The sequence below is a fragment of the Prionailurus viverrinus genome, chromosome C2, assembly GCF_022837055.1.
Source record: "Prionailurus viverrinus isolate Anna chromosome C2, UM_Priviv_1.0, whole genome shotgun sequence".
Taxonomy (NCBI): domain Eukaryota; kingdom Metazoa; phylum Chordata; class Mammalia; order Carnivora; family Felidae; genus Prionailurus; species Prionailurus viverrinus.
The window spans coordinates 98,966,112-98,982,797 of record NC_062569.1 but is presented as its reverse complement, the minus strand read 5'-3'; positions in this window follow the sequence as shown (position 1 = coordinate 98,982,797).

Sequence of the window (16,686 nt, the reverse complement as noted above, 5' to 3'; positions counted from 1 at the left end):
GAATCTTATCACAACACTGTGGCGGGAAAATCAGGAAATGGGTTCACCTTTCAGCAGTCACCACAGTAAACTTCATTGAGAACACACATGTCCAGACGTCTGGTCTGTGCACATGCGCATGTTAACAGCTAGCCATTCAGCCAACAGGTAACAGAAAGACAGCAGATAGCAAAACACGTCGATAAGGTGCTCAAAGAAAAAAGTGGCACCCACTCCTTGAATGGATGGCCACATTAAGGTGCTTCAAAAAAGTTTTTTTTTTTCTTCAGTTTTTATTTCAAACATTAAGAGAGTACTGATTTGCACATGGTAGTTCTGAGCCAGGCCAAGGGTTTTGAGATTTCTGACATCTTCCATTGAAAAGGGCTTTCACTGTAGTTTTATTCAGTTTGTTGTGGGTCACTTGAGTCTAAAAAAACGTTTTTAATGGCCAAAAACTGAAATCAAATCAACGTTGACTAAAAGAAATAACAGGTGAAATGGTATAGAACATTACTGCATTCCCATTGGATCAAGATGGTCTCGCCCATTTTTCCTCCTTCACTAACACTGTTCCTTTTTTTTTCTTTGTTACAATCCATTCCTTGTGAACATACAGAAATAACCAAAGTCACTGCAAGTGGCTGTTTTTATTTTTTGTGATCTGTTGCAAGAGTCCAACCTTGTTTCCTCTGCTGCTGTTTGGGTAGCATCTGTCATGAGCATCTGGGTTTATGATGAACATCTGATTTTGTTATGTGCATGTGTGTATATATGCACATATACACGCCTATACATGTATAATATATACACTATATATATATGGATATATATAGGAAGTGTGTATACATTTATACATAATATAGTGTATATTGTTTCAACTGGAGATAAACTGAACTGGGTTCAGACACTAGCACATGTTTATCTTTCCCCTGCTCCCTCTGTACATTTTAAACAGTCTGGAGCTTTTATTTATTTTTTAAAGTGCATTTTCAATGCAGAATAACTGTGATCTACTGATTCCTTGGAAAACATTTTTGATGAGAAAAATCTGACGGTTCTCAGCCCCAAGCAAGAGAAACCTGGGTTTGATCGTGCCCGGGGCTGACGTGGCAGTGCCAGGCTTGTGCCTGAGTGATTACTGGGCATTCTGGACTCCGGGCACCTTTAGCAGCACAGCAGCAGCAGCACCTTGACGAGAAGGCGGAGATAAAAGAGGAAGAAGGAAGGAAAGCTCAGATGAGGAAGGGTGGGTTTGCGGTGTGTCTGCAGGTCGGAATTGTTCGCTTTGTATGGGTTTGTGCAGTTCCCGCTCGGCTCCAGCTAAGAGATGCCATCTAGTCTCTTCCCCGCCCACCGACACCAACCTCCCAATGCTCCCCCCAACCCCCTCCCCCGCCCCCGCACGCTCCAGCATCGCCCGTGCGTCCCCACTCCCGAGGCTGACTTCCGTGTCCGTTCCCTGTGGGTATGTGAGTGCCAGCATCAAGTAGGAATAAGGCACCAGAGAAATCAAAATGTTACAAAAAGATGCAAAACCCCGTTTCAAAGAGCCTCTCCCATTGCTCCATTAAAATATTGCATGTGATACCATTCATTTGTGTGTACTTAAAGTGTGTCAAATGCAGTCTCTGGAAGGAACGCTAGTCCCTTCAGCACCAGAGATCTATAGGAATGCACCCTTTATCGAAGCACACCCACTCCCCCACCCCCACGCCCACCCCATGCCACGCTCAAAAGCACCAAATCCGGAGAACAAGGCTCTTTGCCCTTGCTCGCCTCATTTTGGATAAACATGAAAGAAGTCTATGAAATAGAATTTTCAGGCATTGCTCTACAGTCAAATGGGTTCAGGCTGTTATGTGTCTGGTTATGCGATGCTCCGAGTGTCCAAAGAGCATCGAAGGGGTTGAAATGTTTGTGTCAATATTTAGGGGAATGTGTTCAACAAAAACTACTTCTCAAACGATACCCAAGTCCTCCACTAACACTTCAACCTCCCCTATTGTTTTAAGCACTGTAAAAAGGAAGAGGTTCATCTAACTATAAAAGGAAGAAATGAAGGCACATGATTTTATTCGGTCCCACAATCCTTAAGAAAAATGGTATTTTGCAAGTGTGTGTGTGTGTATGTGTGTGTGTCTGGGTGTGGGTGTGTGTGTTTGTGCGCACACACACATGAAATGGGAGTCCGAGGGCCATTGGGGCAGTAGTCCAAGGGAAGGTGGAAAAGAACAAGAGAGAATTTTCAGACAGAGAAGAAAGGAGAAAGGAGGAAATGGAGGCCTCTCTTCGGCTTTCTGTCATTGACAGTCTCAAGATTTGGCTGCTTTAGGGTCCAGAACGGTATTTGTTTGTCTTGGTCTAGAAAGTGCCCCCAGTTAAATATCTCCAGTTAATCATGTTACAGCTTTTGGTGTTTCCCTTTTCCCTTCCCTCCAGCCAAATGATTTTTTTTTTAAATCACAGTTTTTAAAAATTATTTTTTCAATGTTGAAAAAATATGGAAAGCTATTGAACAGCCTTAGGGCACTCTGCCTCTCCATCTTCACAGTGAGCAGATGGATGGACAATCCACAGAATCAAAAACGAGGCAGACAAGATCCCTTGTGCTAGATGGTCCCTTGCCCTACCTTCCCCAGGGCTGGGGGTGTCTTTAAAGCACCCAGCTGTTACTTTCAACTGGATCCTTCCTCCCCCAGCTGGTCCATAAAATATGGGCTGCTGAGAAAGGCAGAGCCAGTCTTGGAGAGCGGTGGTAACAGAAGGGTCTTAGAAGCTGAGGGTGGAGGTACTGGAAGGCTCTCTCCTTCAGAGGCAGCCAGCAAGCAGTGTGCCCTCTGGGCAGCCTTGCCTCTGGCAGGGTAAGCGCGGTAGGTCGCCTGCTGAGAGGTTGAAGTCCCACTCACGTCTACTTCCTGAGACCTCCGGCCCCCTCAGGCTCACCACCTTTATGCTTCTCTTTGCATTGGCCCCCCAGCCCTCAAGAAGGCGATGATCCAAGACGGAGAGGCAGAGCCCGCTGGCTGCGTCATACAAAAAAGGGCTACGGACAGTGGGATTTCAGAAACAAATTGAACTTTGGTTTTCTGACTTTTTCGAACCATAAAAATTAAAGCAGGGCTTCAGTGGCTTCCATCATCTGACAGCTGTTATATTTTTCTCATTTGGCAAGGCTAAGGCAGGGGGGAAGAGAAAAGGGGTTTCCCATAATTGGTCGAAGACACAGGGTGGTAAAATGCTTCCACACTTAAACTCACAGTCCAGTGTTTTTGACATTTCATAAATAGCTTTTTTTTTCTCTAAAAAAAGAATAAAACAAGAACAATCCCTTTACTTACTCATCTGAAACAAAATAAACAGCAGTGGGTACAAACTTCTTCTTGTAACAATTACAAAAAACAACAATATAATCCCAACTTTTAACACGCATCTTGAATCAGTTATTTTTTTTTTTAACCTCAAAACTGCAGCATATCCTTAAGGGCAAACTTTTCGATTAGTTTTTTTCTTTTTTTTTTTTTAAATAATGTCTTCACCAAAAAAACAGTCTTGTACCAATAAAATGCATTCAAAAATAGAAAATATTACACAACAAAAATATGTATCCTTCCTTTCCAAAAAAGATTCTTCACAAAAAAATGTAGAAAAAATTCCAACAATTTTTTTCCTCTCCTAAACATTAACTTTCAGTCTAGGGCACAATTAGTTATTGATTTAAATGTCTGTTTTTGCATAAAACATGGAAGATGCAAAACAATTACTGTATTAGGATTGTGAAGTTACATCCACTCCCACCCCTACTCCAAAACAAAACAAAACCAGAAAAACCCAGCAAACGTTAAACAAATGATACAGCCACGTGGCTAGGCCAAACACCTGTCCTTCCTTTTGCTGTGCATTTGTATGGGTTAACTGGCTGTGCTGGTATTGGGAATGCTGAAGAAGGGGGGTCAGGTTGGAGACAAGAGGTTCTTTAGCATTAGCTGATGTTCTAGTGAGTCAGTCTCCCATGTTGCGGGCCTACCTGCCACAAATCCTCACGGAGGAAAGAAACACGTGAGGCAATACATGGGCAAAGGACTGAATGGCATCCGCCTGTGTCCTATACACATCCCTCTAGGCAAGCCAGGTTTTCAACCATAGCACATCTTTTTTTTTTTTTCTTCTTCTTCTTCTTCTCAAAACGCAGCCCAAGCATAAGATAAAAGGTAACAGAGTTCTAGGAGTTCTGGGCTTATTTCCTCCATGGTTGCGTCTCCCACATTTAACCCCTTTGGGCATTAATTGGAACAATCACAAGATCTCAGATCTCAAAGGAATGCCCCATTTTCACCATCCCCACTGAGCCCAGGTTTCTTTTATATTTTCAGCACTGTAACTTCTGTGACTTATCTTTCTAATTTGATATTTCTCTTTCGTGTGAGATGTACTTTGTGTATTTAGTATGAATAGATTTTTTTCATAGCCTTTTGTCTTGTTGGTTATTTGGTTGCTGGTTTTTTCTTTGTGGTTTTTGTTCTGTTTTGTTTTCTGAATTTGTTTCTGAACAGTGAAATGTGTCCAATTTTATTTCCAGTGCATTAAACAAATTTTAAATTAAAGAAAGAAATAAAACTTTTCCCCCATCCTTCTAAAGGAAATGACTGAAAAGTACAATATAATAAAATCAGGCATCGCCAAAAATAGCATGATGTGCAACTTCAATTACATCAAATAAAAACAAACAGACAAACAAAAATTATAGAACAGAAGCATGAAGGAGCCAAGACTATATAATCCCAACTATGGTATGATTGGCAAGCACTGGTTAAAAAATAGGTAAGGCTACTCTTAGATTTCTAACTCAACATAGTTAACCACTGCTCTTCTGTCTTTTCCTTCAACTCTTAATCTTTTACTCACTAGTTCTTTATAACTTTAAAATGAACAAATTTGTTTTTTATATTTTTGGTCTACAGTAGAATTACATATTAATAATACAATAAAAAGATATTTCATTAACAGGTTGGTACTGCATCCATGTGGGGAAAATAGAAAAAAAAAGTACTCAAATAGACATAGCAAATGGACTCTATTCTTATAAAAATAACCACAAATATAATAGAAATTATAATTGGGGCAACAGATTCAACAGAAAAACAGGTGTAGAAAGATCTATTTTGGATAACACAAACTCTTGACAAGCTATGCCCTAGAATCACAGCCTCCACACCCTTTCTGTCATTTCCACCTTTCCATAGGATCACTCAAAATTCAAATGAAAATGAAAACAAAATGAAAATAAAGTGACAGGTGGTTGAGCCAGCCACAGCTTCCAAGTTATCTTAGTTGACTGGTCAAGACCAGGTGGACAGCATTCTGAGAAACTGGTAGGCCACAGGGGAGCCACTGATGGTATCTGTTTTTAATTTTGGAAGAGTTCCCAGCCCACTGATAAAGAGAAAAACCAAGGAACCAAGTAATTCTTCTGGTAACATAAAGAAATGAGATGACATATAATTCTGATAGGACAGGGGGGTGAAGTGGGAAAGAGAAGAGAGAGGGGAAATAGATAAACTGTGGGTTTATCTATAGATAAACCCTTGTTTTTCTTCAACACATTGGTTTCCTTCTCTAAGCATTCGTTAGGACTAACTACAGGCCCAATGTGCTCTAGGCAAATATGTATCAGGTCGGCTCTCCATATCATATCTCTGCTTTGCAGCCTTCCTAAGGGCTTGGTGGCTCTGGAGGAGCCCTGCTCCCCCCCCCCCCCCCCCCCCCCCCCCGCCTCCCGCCCATTGTCTCAAGCCCTTGATGAAGCAAAAGAGGTGCGCAAAGTTGTAATGACAGATGCTCTTTATATTAACTATTCCTACCTGATGGTTAATTTACACTGAAGGTTCAGTGTGGGGGGAAAAAAAATGAAGGAAAAGAACACCAAGTATGAAGTTTCTTTCAGGGAAAAGAAGAAGAAGGAAATGGAGAAGGAGAAGGAGGAGGAGGAGCAGAGGCAGGAGGACGAAGGGGAGGAGGAGGAGAGGGAGAAGGAGAAGAGGCATCAGTCAGAAAATACTGCTTTTGGTTTCATTTAACATTGAACCATCCTTGGTTTTTCTCTCATTCAGTTGCTCCAGTATGAAGTAGAGTTTAGAATCTAGTGCAAATATCATCAAATCACATCATTCCAGGAGCAATATCCTGTCCCTTCATCCTAAGCGAATACTATCCCTTCAGACCTCCTCAGAAGACTGGGGGTAATGGTCCAGAAAAGCCTAACTGAACAAATTATTGAGTACTTGCTACAAGAAAGGCACTGTCACAACAGGTCAGCCTCAGTATTGTCCTCACCATGGGCAGGGACGTTTTAATCACTCCAGCAACCACAATGAAACCCAGATTGTGTCTTTTTCAATAACTGAATTCACTCACCAGTGATCTGACTCCCCTGGCCGTTGCTGTTGGCTCTGGCCATAAAGAACACTGATCTGCTCTGTTGTCTACACCGCCCCATGTTTCACCAATGATCTTTGTTTGGTTCTGTATGATTTAGCTCACTCTCTTCCATGGAAGTTTCTTTCTCTCCATCAGTCTTCAGGTCACGACTCTATTGAAGACTAGTTTACAGTGTCAAAGTACTTCTGTTTATTTTTTTCCCTAGTTTTTTAAACCTCTGACCAAACCCCAAGTCATAAAGACAGTTCAGTAGCTCCTTTAATAACGAGTCTCCTGTATCACTGTGAACAGAATGAAAACCAAAGCGTCCTCCCTTGACCACCAAAGCATACCCTTCAAGCCTGTCATATTACTTTTGTCTGGGAGAGAAGAGATAGGGCTCTGGTGATTAAAATCTTTGGTGACAAAACTGGACCAGGTATGCAAGTTTCACGAAAAAAGGTGTTTCCCCAAAGCCTCAAGAGAGGTATCCTACGACAGTTAATGTGAATGTATTTTAAAAGGTCAATTATTTCTTTCTATACCTTTGGTTTGTTGCAGTCAATATCCTCTTAGTGCTTTCTTACCCAATACACATCTCTAAGTACCTGTTAAGAGCTCTGAATTGAGAGTTTCTTCTTTAAAACTGAGATAATGCTTTGGGTGCTTAAGGGATTGCTTACATTAGTTTGAAAGCCCTAAGTGGTGTTTTTTCTGACTTAGCAAGGCGGACAGTTTCCTTAAATTTTTTTTTTTTTACCTTGTAATAGTAGACTTGGATGGATGCTACGGAGGAGAGATAGGTATCAATGTTGTAATCTTAGGAAAGACACCTCAATTGACTGTTTTCCAAATTGATGTCCCCACATGTGCTAGTGTTCAGAGAAATTCAACATTAGCCATTTATATGTGTTGTGTCCCTTTCTTACTGAACCAGAATCTTCATAGCTGTCACCTTGGGTTCTGGAAGAGCTCTTCGGCACCTTGGCTCTTGTGTTATTAATGCCCCACACAATTGATTGCTTTTCCTGTGGCGCAAGTTTCTTTTATCAATAGTCACTGAAGAGCTGTCACCCTCTCATTACTTCTCAGGTTTAAAAAGGCAATAAAAATAAATCCAGTAAAAAAAAATTGAAAAAATTCAGCAACTTCAAAACTAAACGTTTAGGCACTGTTAAGGTCTTCTGCTTAATAAACGATAGTCTACGATGGAGCAGCTAGTAAGTAGGTTCTGATCAATTTTCCAACCCTTCCTTTAATTTCAAAGTTGGCCCAGCTTGTTTCAAAAGAAACCCTTCACCTCACTGGTTTTCAGTGTTTATTGCACTGTTCCCTTACTGCCATCTTAAAGGATTTTATCACGTGCATGGCCTTCCTCTTTGGTTAGCCTGATCTAGGTCTCACCCAGGGATGGAAAAGCATGCTCAGGCTGAAAGGATATCTCCAACACAGACAAGGCAATGTTTGTTTGAAAGCAGCACACACCATTGCCCTCTGCCACACGGAATGTGCATCAGCAAGGGGCTTTGGGTGGAGGCCAAGGTGAAGCCTTCCAGGTCACCTTGGTTATTAGTTTCCTCACCTTTGCAACTCTTACCAAAAGCTTGGTTGGAGACAACACTGGGAAAACTTTTCTTTAAACATCTTCAATTTACTGTACTAGCCCTGCTTCTTTATAATAAGAAAACAGATCCTATGAGCATGGCAGTTTCTGGGCCTGATCAAGAGTTAGCAGAGTCCACAGATTCTCACCAACCCTGCTAAGACCAAGCACGACAGAAACAGTTCTCCATTTTTGTGATGCTTCCTGTTTCATAACTGCCTCCTTCTTCCCCATATGTCACACACTCTCTCCCAGCACAAGTAAATACATTTCAGTAGTGCAATGCAGTGCAGTCATATTTAGTGCAAAAAAAAAACAAAAAACAAAAAACAAAAAAAAAAAACACAAAACAAAACAAAAACCAAAAAAGACCCCAAGACCCCCAAAATAAACCAAAAAAAACCCCCAAAAACAACAACAAAAAAAAACAAAACAAAGAACCCCCCCCCCCAAAAAAAAGCCCTGTTATAGACCCAAGCTCAACCCTAAACAGCTCTTACTAAAGGTTACCAGTGCCACAAAAGTGGGAAATTCAGTCTTTACCTCACGCTTCTGTGAGTCATCTCTTGTTGCCCCTGTTTCAGCTCAGAGGAGAGAAACAACTAGCATGCACCTATGTATTATTCTGTAAAATGTTCAATCAATAGGCAGAAAATAAAGGGAAGTAGATGAGTTGAAACCAGGGGTAGTGTTTAGAAGAGGAAAATAGCTATTTAATGCAAAGGTCAGTAGTGGTTTTTATTGAATGGTTTTCATCATGTCAAATGGCTCTGATACTAAAGAGAATGGGTACAGAAAAAGAGAAAACTTTTCTGTTTCCCCAAACATGTTCTAAATTTAACAGTGCTGGGCTCTTCTTTTAGAATAGTGCAATCAACTCTTCCTGGAGGATTTCTGGCTGTAGCCACCTCACCTAACATAAATAGGGACCCGAGGGGCACTCACTTCTTCACACTGACCCCCGTCTCCCTCCCCTCATTCCTCTCCTACCCACTTTTTTCCTGACTACATATAAATACAGATCTACAGACACATACACAGAAATTCCCGAGGCCCCTCTCAGGATGACAGATTGAAAATTGGTACAAATAGCTCAGTGACACACACAAAAAGTACAACTATTAAATACAAAGGTGAATTATAATTACACCCAAATTAAGAATCTGCATTGTACCTCTTCTTGTATTATTCTGTAAGAAAAAACATTCATAGTAGGATATGTCTTATGGAGCTTACTTCTCGCTTAAGACTAATCAGGAACTGGTTTTGGATACGGCGGTACTGAGTGATTCTGGAGAATGCTTTGTATTTGATAATCCTAAGAGTTGATCGTTTTGGTTTGTCTGGGTCTCCATTCTCCAAATGTCAATTTGCTCGTCTGCTCATACCCACACATGCATGTTGGAAGTCTCGGGAGAATCAATATATAGTTCAGAATAGATTGTAGAAACAAAGGCATTTGGCATTGTGGGGTCAGCACACCCAAATTACTTTAAATCATACAGTTACCATAGATTTTCTCTATCTTAGCTTCTTGCCTTTGTTTGCCATGATGAGGATTACTAAGAGATTCTACTTTCATTTTTTTCTGAAAGCCACAATTTTTTCTACACTAGGGCAAAAAAGAAACCGATGTTAATTGAGTTTGTGGAAGTTACCGTTAATTTCTATCTCAATAGGCTCCTCAGGAAAACTGAGGTTCAAGTCAATGGGATAAGGAAGTTTAACAGCTGACAATGCTTTTGAGTATTTTCTCCTACAAATCTACATCCAGATGGTTCCAAATCAGTTTGCCCCAAGGAGAGCAGGAACAGAGAAACAACCCTTATTTTTCAAAGAACCCTCTGCAGTGAACATACACAAAGCACTTTAGACACTGTCCAAATCTTGTATCAAATTTGAACCATTACTTTATTTTCAGATCTCTTTCTCTCTCTCTCTCTGCATATGCCCTGGAGAGATTAGTTATAGGAGCAGTCAAGGGTCTGTAGGATTTCTCTATATGGGTTTAATACTAATAAGAAGTCCTAAACCATAAAGAAGTGAGGTTTTCTTACTAATTCATAAGCCTATAATAGTAAGGATGGGGGAGAATGGCAAAGGGTGAGTGGTGTTAGCTTTCTCTGGTAACGCTGAACACTGGCTTTAAAAATCCAGAACTGTATCAGGTTTAGTCCAATCACATTGCCCTATCACCCCTCTTTGCTTTTCCTCTGTTCACCTAATTGAAATTGCAATTATTTTAAAGATTGAGCTAAAAATTCAAATTATAGCACAAAAGACAGGTTATAAAAAGGTTGTCAGGCCATCTGAAAATTGAGTTAAATTAAAAACAGTTGCTTTCAAATGAAGCACTACAATTTCTCCTTTTTTTTTTCAAAAAAAGTTTCTAATTTGGTTTTTCCTTCTTTTGTGGTGGTGGGGGTATGCCGGGGTGAAGGAAGTGCTGGCAATGCAGTGCCAGGCTCCCTGTGTGACTGTCACCTCCAGTGCCGGGTGGGGGAGATGGGAAGCAATGGAGAAGTGGGTGTCTCTCTAGTTAAGACCCAAGGACACATCATAGTTTTGAAATGAATAGAAAAGAAATTTGAATAATTATAGAAATCTATAGATTGATTGACTTTGCATTTTAGTAGCATCCTTTCTTTGTCTTTTTTGGGTATTCTGCATTAGATATTAATAAGAAGCATCCAGTGCAGGTTTTCATTGAATTAATTTATTCCCAGCCTTATTCCAAAAATTGGAGGAGGCAATAAGTATTTGTAGTGTAAAATACATGACCTTCATCTGCAATCAAGTCCCATTCTTTGGCCCCAGACCTGTTAGTTTAGGTAAATGGGGTTTCTCTCAAGAAGTAGTTTTGATTTTAACTATTCTACCCTCAAAGTGCAGAGAGAATCTCTCTCCTCAAAGCTCTCACATGTTTATTGAAAAAGAAGATAAGATTTTCATGGAGAAAAGACTCCTTAATGGTGGGAAGGAAAGCTTTCATTCTAAAAGGGCAAGAGTATGGGAAGGGTGGGCATGATCTGACTGATACATATGGCAGGGACAGTATCAAATTAAAGAACCAAAATCTTTTACTATCTTGACAAGAAAGAGATAAAGGGAAACAAACAAACTTCCCTAAAATACACATTCCTCCAGTTTCAGTTTTCTAAAAAGTAATAATTATGCTTAAATCAAGGTTTATAGATAGCAAAAACTGTTTTAATGTGTAAAAGTATTATCCCTTTGCTTTACTAGGTTAGTTTCACTTTCTTTGAAGGAATTGTATCTGTGCACACTTGTCCTAAAGTCCAGTGCAGAAAATAAACTGGTTTGGTACCAGCTTCAATCTCAGAACGTTTCCTAAGCTATATTTGCGAATCCTAAAGCTACATATCTGTAAAATGAGATGCAGACTTTCTGAAATGCATTGTGGTGGTGGTAGGGTGGGATGGGGAAGCAAGCTTTTTATGGGGGGAAAAGAAGAAAGAAATCTCTTCTTATTCTCCCCATTATGTACTATAATGTTTATGACCATCATTTTGCTGCATTAGTTACTGATAGGGGCCTTGATGTTCCTGACAGGTGTCAGTTTACAAAAGCAGGAGGCTCATAAGCAATAAGAAATTCACACTCTGTGGTCTCTAGAATATTATCAGGATTTACACAACAATCTAGACTAATGCAGAGGTTGTGGTGAGAAAACCTGGTCTCAGAGTTAGGGCTCTTCTTGGGGAGCCAGAAGGAACAATGTCAAGAAGGCATCCTGGAGAAATCTTTGTGATTGTGACCAAATGGGGCCTGTCAGAACTGGAGCCTCTCATACTCCACATTACACTTTAAACAATAGTAGTTAGGATTTAAAAGAGAGTCTTTCACTGTTTCAGAAGCCAAAGCCTGAGGAGAAGAGTACTTTAGATGAAGAACACTTTTTTAAAAAGATAGAGCGGGTTAGAACAGACAAATGAAGAGAAACATGTGAGATTGACTGGGAAAACATGGCCAAGGGAGGATCACCATTCTAGGCCACATAAATACAGGCTTTAAGAAGTGTTGGTTTCCTACTAGATGTATGACTTAGGAAGGTTTTGAGCTCTCTCTTTATTTCGTGGCTCTCTAAGGTGTGAGTTGACGTTATAGACTGATTTAATTAAGGGAGGAGATGGGTCAAGCCTCTAGTCACATTAAGAATATACCTCGGATAATAAATTTTGATTCTGTTTGTCAATGGGTAAAGCCAGAATTGAAATAGCATACCTCCAGTGCATTTCAAAGCAGGTAGTACTTTAAATGCCACAGAATTTGTCTGCATGAGAGCCAAGAGGCAATGTAGGAGCATGGCAAGAGGGGTGGACTGGAAGTCAGGAAAGAAGCTATTACAGGAAAGAAGCTATCCCTGTAAAGGGATAGATCCAGAATGATATCACCCCTTGGGGCAACGCTTTAGCAACCAGATAGTTATAACTCATTAAAACGAGATCTAGCATGATGACTAAATTATATGTTGAATGTTTAGGTACTGGGGAGTGTATTCGGTATCTAGTCAAGTATCTAGTATCCAGTCAGCCCTATTATATATATGGTTTACATTTTAAAAATAGCTGCTTGCAGAATAGACACTTTAGATACTTTATGTATCTTTTCATCTCTCAGTAAATTACTGCTTAAATTTCTATGTTAGTCAACAATTATTCGTTTTTCAGAAAGGTAACAAATGAAAACAATTCTTCCTAATTGTTTCCTCCTACTTGAGTGGAAGTGGCTTTACTTGTTTTAGAAGAGCTCACTAAGGCTTGAGCAGTTAGCAAAATTATTTTAAAATGTTACCTCTTTTGTTAGATTTCTTTAAATCTCTCATCTGGTTAATATATCATTTGCCTAAATATTAGCAGGACTTGAAAGGGTCCACATTGATGAATTTTGGTCTCCCTCAGAAATGGTCCTACTCATACCAGGAATTTGAATGCTATGATATTTAAAGAAAAAAAACAAACAAACAGAAAAAAACATTTTTTTTTTTCCCCTTTACCTTTGGCCACATGTGAAGGTGAAAGGGATTAATGACCTTTCTGGTACAGATGACATTTAAAACTGTGACTCAGGTCCTCCCACTCTCAAAAGAATATTGATAACTTTTAAAATTTGAAGGTACAGTGAAGACATACTTCTTCACTCTGCCTACGAATCACAAGGAGCTGACTCCTGTCAGTGCTTTTTAACTGCACAAAGCTTAGAGAAGGGCATTCAGAATGGGGTGGGGGAAGGGAGGGAAGTGAGCACTCAGGAGTCATAATTATTCGCGTTCTTCAGGGGTCGAGAAGAAGAGGTAATTTAAAGTAGTCCTAAAGAGAAACAAGAAATAAGGGGAAGTGGTTAGGAAAAGAAAAGGGGAAAATTGATACAATTTGGGTATTTTGCGAACACTGGAGAAAGCAACAGTCCCCTTGACTCCCATTTAATTCACAATTCTGTCTGTCCTGGAGACATATATTTAGTTGAAAGCTTTGGAGACACAGATTTAGAATGTTGCTACTAGACTCAATATGAGCCCCTTCAAAGTAGGCTGGAGTAGGTCTACCAGGCTTCACAAGTGGAGGGTACTGCTAAGGGTGTGAATAAGGGGAGGGGCGATGAATCTTGTTGCCAGGCAGGGAAGGGGGAACACAGCAGAACAAAATGGGATTTGAAACTAAAAATCTATTAGGAAAGATGAAAGGATGGAATTGGTGTTATTTATACTGAGAGGCCTTAATATTGGTCCAGTGTGGGAAGGGCTTTCACACTGAGTATTATAAACAACTGTTTTCATTTTGTCCTGAATGGAGAACTGAGAGAAGGAATCTGGTTTTAGGTCCCCAGGATGGATGTAAAGTTTGTCCAACTATGGAGTTTTCCAGGCATTGGGTCAAGTAGCTAAGGGAAACTGAAGAAGCTCTTTATCTGAAAATACTATTTGAAAATGTTTCTGGCTAGGAAGACAGGATGCCCGATTTCTGAAGTTTCCATGATGGGCTGGCTAAAGAAGAAAGGCACTGAATCCCCACGTTGACAGACAAATGGAGAGAGACACTGAGGGGCAGAGACCCGAGAGCCAACATTTTATACATTCTGCAGGCTAAAAAATGAGATCCCTATTTCTCAGTTCTATTTCTATCAGCCTCTGTCATGAAAAAGTTCCTCAAATTCTGGTTTTATTTAAGAAAGAAAAATCTCCTAGGAAAATGAATGTTATATTGCCAAGCTGCCTCCAGGGAAGCATTGAAGACTAGTTAAAATAATTGTAAAGCACACTGAAAACAGAAATTAGTCAGGAAAGGAGCTATATTAAAATAAATGTATGAAAACCCAGTTGGGACAGCTAGGCATTTCACTCCCTTATGCTTCTCAGATGAGCAGCCCTTTCAAATGCAGCCTGTAATTGTTGGTCAGATCATATGGAAGTTAAGGAGCCCCTTGGTCATATTTTCAAAAGCAAATACAGAACAGTGACAGTCCTAAAAGGGAAAATCACAGATACATTCATATGCACTTCTTTTGTTCTTCAGATATTGAGAGGGCCAGCTAAACGAGATCACTTTGGATATGAACCTCTTTGTATCGGCCACACCGGAAAAGAAATGTTTTCTTAAAAAAAAGTTTTCACTTTCCTACATTTGCTAAGTCTGAGCTTTAAAAAAAAATTCTAAAATCATGTCAAGACAATACTGAAGCTGATAATATAAAAAGCGAACTAGAGCAGTAATGATTATTATTAAATGCACCAGATTAACTGCAGCAGGTTGGTGATGGGTGATAAATGCAAAGAAATAATATTTCAATCAACTCATGATCATAGGCAGATTCAACGTTAAAATGACTATAATGTAATATATATTCCAATATAGAGTTGTTATATATAATGTGTATGTTCTAGCTTTCAGAAATACTGCAATGTAGTGTACTGTACTTAAGTAAGCATACCTAAATGTAACTCATATTCTTCCACAAAGTCACTAGTACTGTTAATTAAAAAAAACAAAAACAAAAACAAAAACGAACAACTCATTTTTTCTTCCAGTAAAAAGAAATGCCTATGGTTACAGTCACAGACTTTTGGATATAGAAAGACAATATACATTTTCAAAGGGAACAACAACGAAAAGCTGCTAAGTGTAAGTAGCCTGCCTTAATGGGAGAGGGGAAAAGTCACCAAAATAGAAGAGGAAAGAAAATGTCCTCTGAATTCTGCGAATTAGCAGAAATAACCTACATGTCATAAAAAATAATAGTCCATCTAGTAAAAGAAGGGCATGGGAGTGAGAAAACTGAACCCGATGGTTTCCAGGCCACCCTTTAAGGTCGGCTACGAGAGCCAGGTCCATTTGTGCAGACCAGTGCCCCAGAGCAGCGTTCTACTTCAACGTTTGAGATGGGCGAGAGCCATCAATTCTTACAGACTAAAAATGATTCCCTCCGAGAGTCTATTGGTTTGCTAGACACAGTAAACAACCCACTCCTGGAAAGACTTCGGCAAAGGCCACGTTGGTTTCAGGAGACACAGTCTGGAATTACGGTGATGACCCCCCGATGCAAGCCGGATGAGGAAGCTTTAGTTTGGGAGTAAAACTTACGGGCGGGCGGGTGTTTGTGTGCACACACTGGGTTCCATAGAGGAAAGGAATGGAGGCTTTCAAGCCATGGACTGGCTCGGACCAAAGTTTGTCCCGGGCCTTGCTCCCTGGCCTCATGCCCCTCCTCCCCAGGAGACCAAGGGAGGTGCCCCAGCCTGCCGCTCTCTTGCTCTGCGTACCACTTGAGTACTTGTGTTCTACCTTCTCCTGGAGGAAAACAGCCTGTCTCTGTAGGTTTGCTGTGGATCCAACAAGCTGCCTTTGTTTCTCCCAACTCCGAAACGTTACAAAAAGCAACAGAGTGGGCAGGTGACTGCTTCCTGGGAAGGGAGCCACAAGTCTCGAGCACAATGGTAGGAAGAGGGAGCCGTATCTATGCACCAGGGCCTATGCCTGCGTGTGCCTCCTTTGAGAGGCACACACACTCCCAGACTACAAGTATACACGCAAACACATACGTATGCACACACGTCAGGAAATCCAGCAGAAGTACAGAGTTTGTTACGTGCACTCTGCACAGCATATTCAAGTTTCTCATGAAACAGGTACGTAGAAATGACTGATGGTTGACCTCCTCCAGAATGCCCTCATCACAGATAGCGGATGGCGCTGATGCACCCAACTAAGGCAACAGAGCAGAAGCAGATAGAAGATATGTGAGACCGTTGACTAGCTAGAAATTCCAGAATCTGTCTTGTCACCGGGGAATATGAACGCACAACAGTTTTGTACTGAGAGCACCTCACACTGTGTGTGTACATGCATAATGTGTACTCACGTATAGACATTTTGGACAGCAGCCGTGACCTACTAGCTGGGTTAAGTCCTTTTCATTACTGGAATCTACATTGAAATGACAAGGATTTTGCTGGGCAATTCCAAACTTCTGTCGTAACAGTAGTGGAAACAGATGTCTCTTATGGGGTTAATTTTTTTCTTTTCTATTTTACGTGTATCAGAATCTCACTGAGGTATTTGGAACCAAGGAAACCCCTGAAATTGCAAGAGGACTGGTAGGGACTTTCTATATCCTAATTAGGTATCTCAAAAGCCGGGATTCCCATAACTGTGGCTAGGTTTCCTCTATGA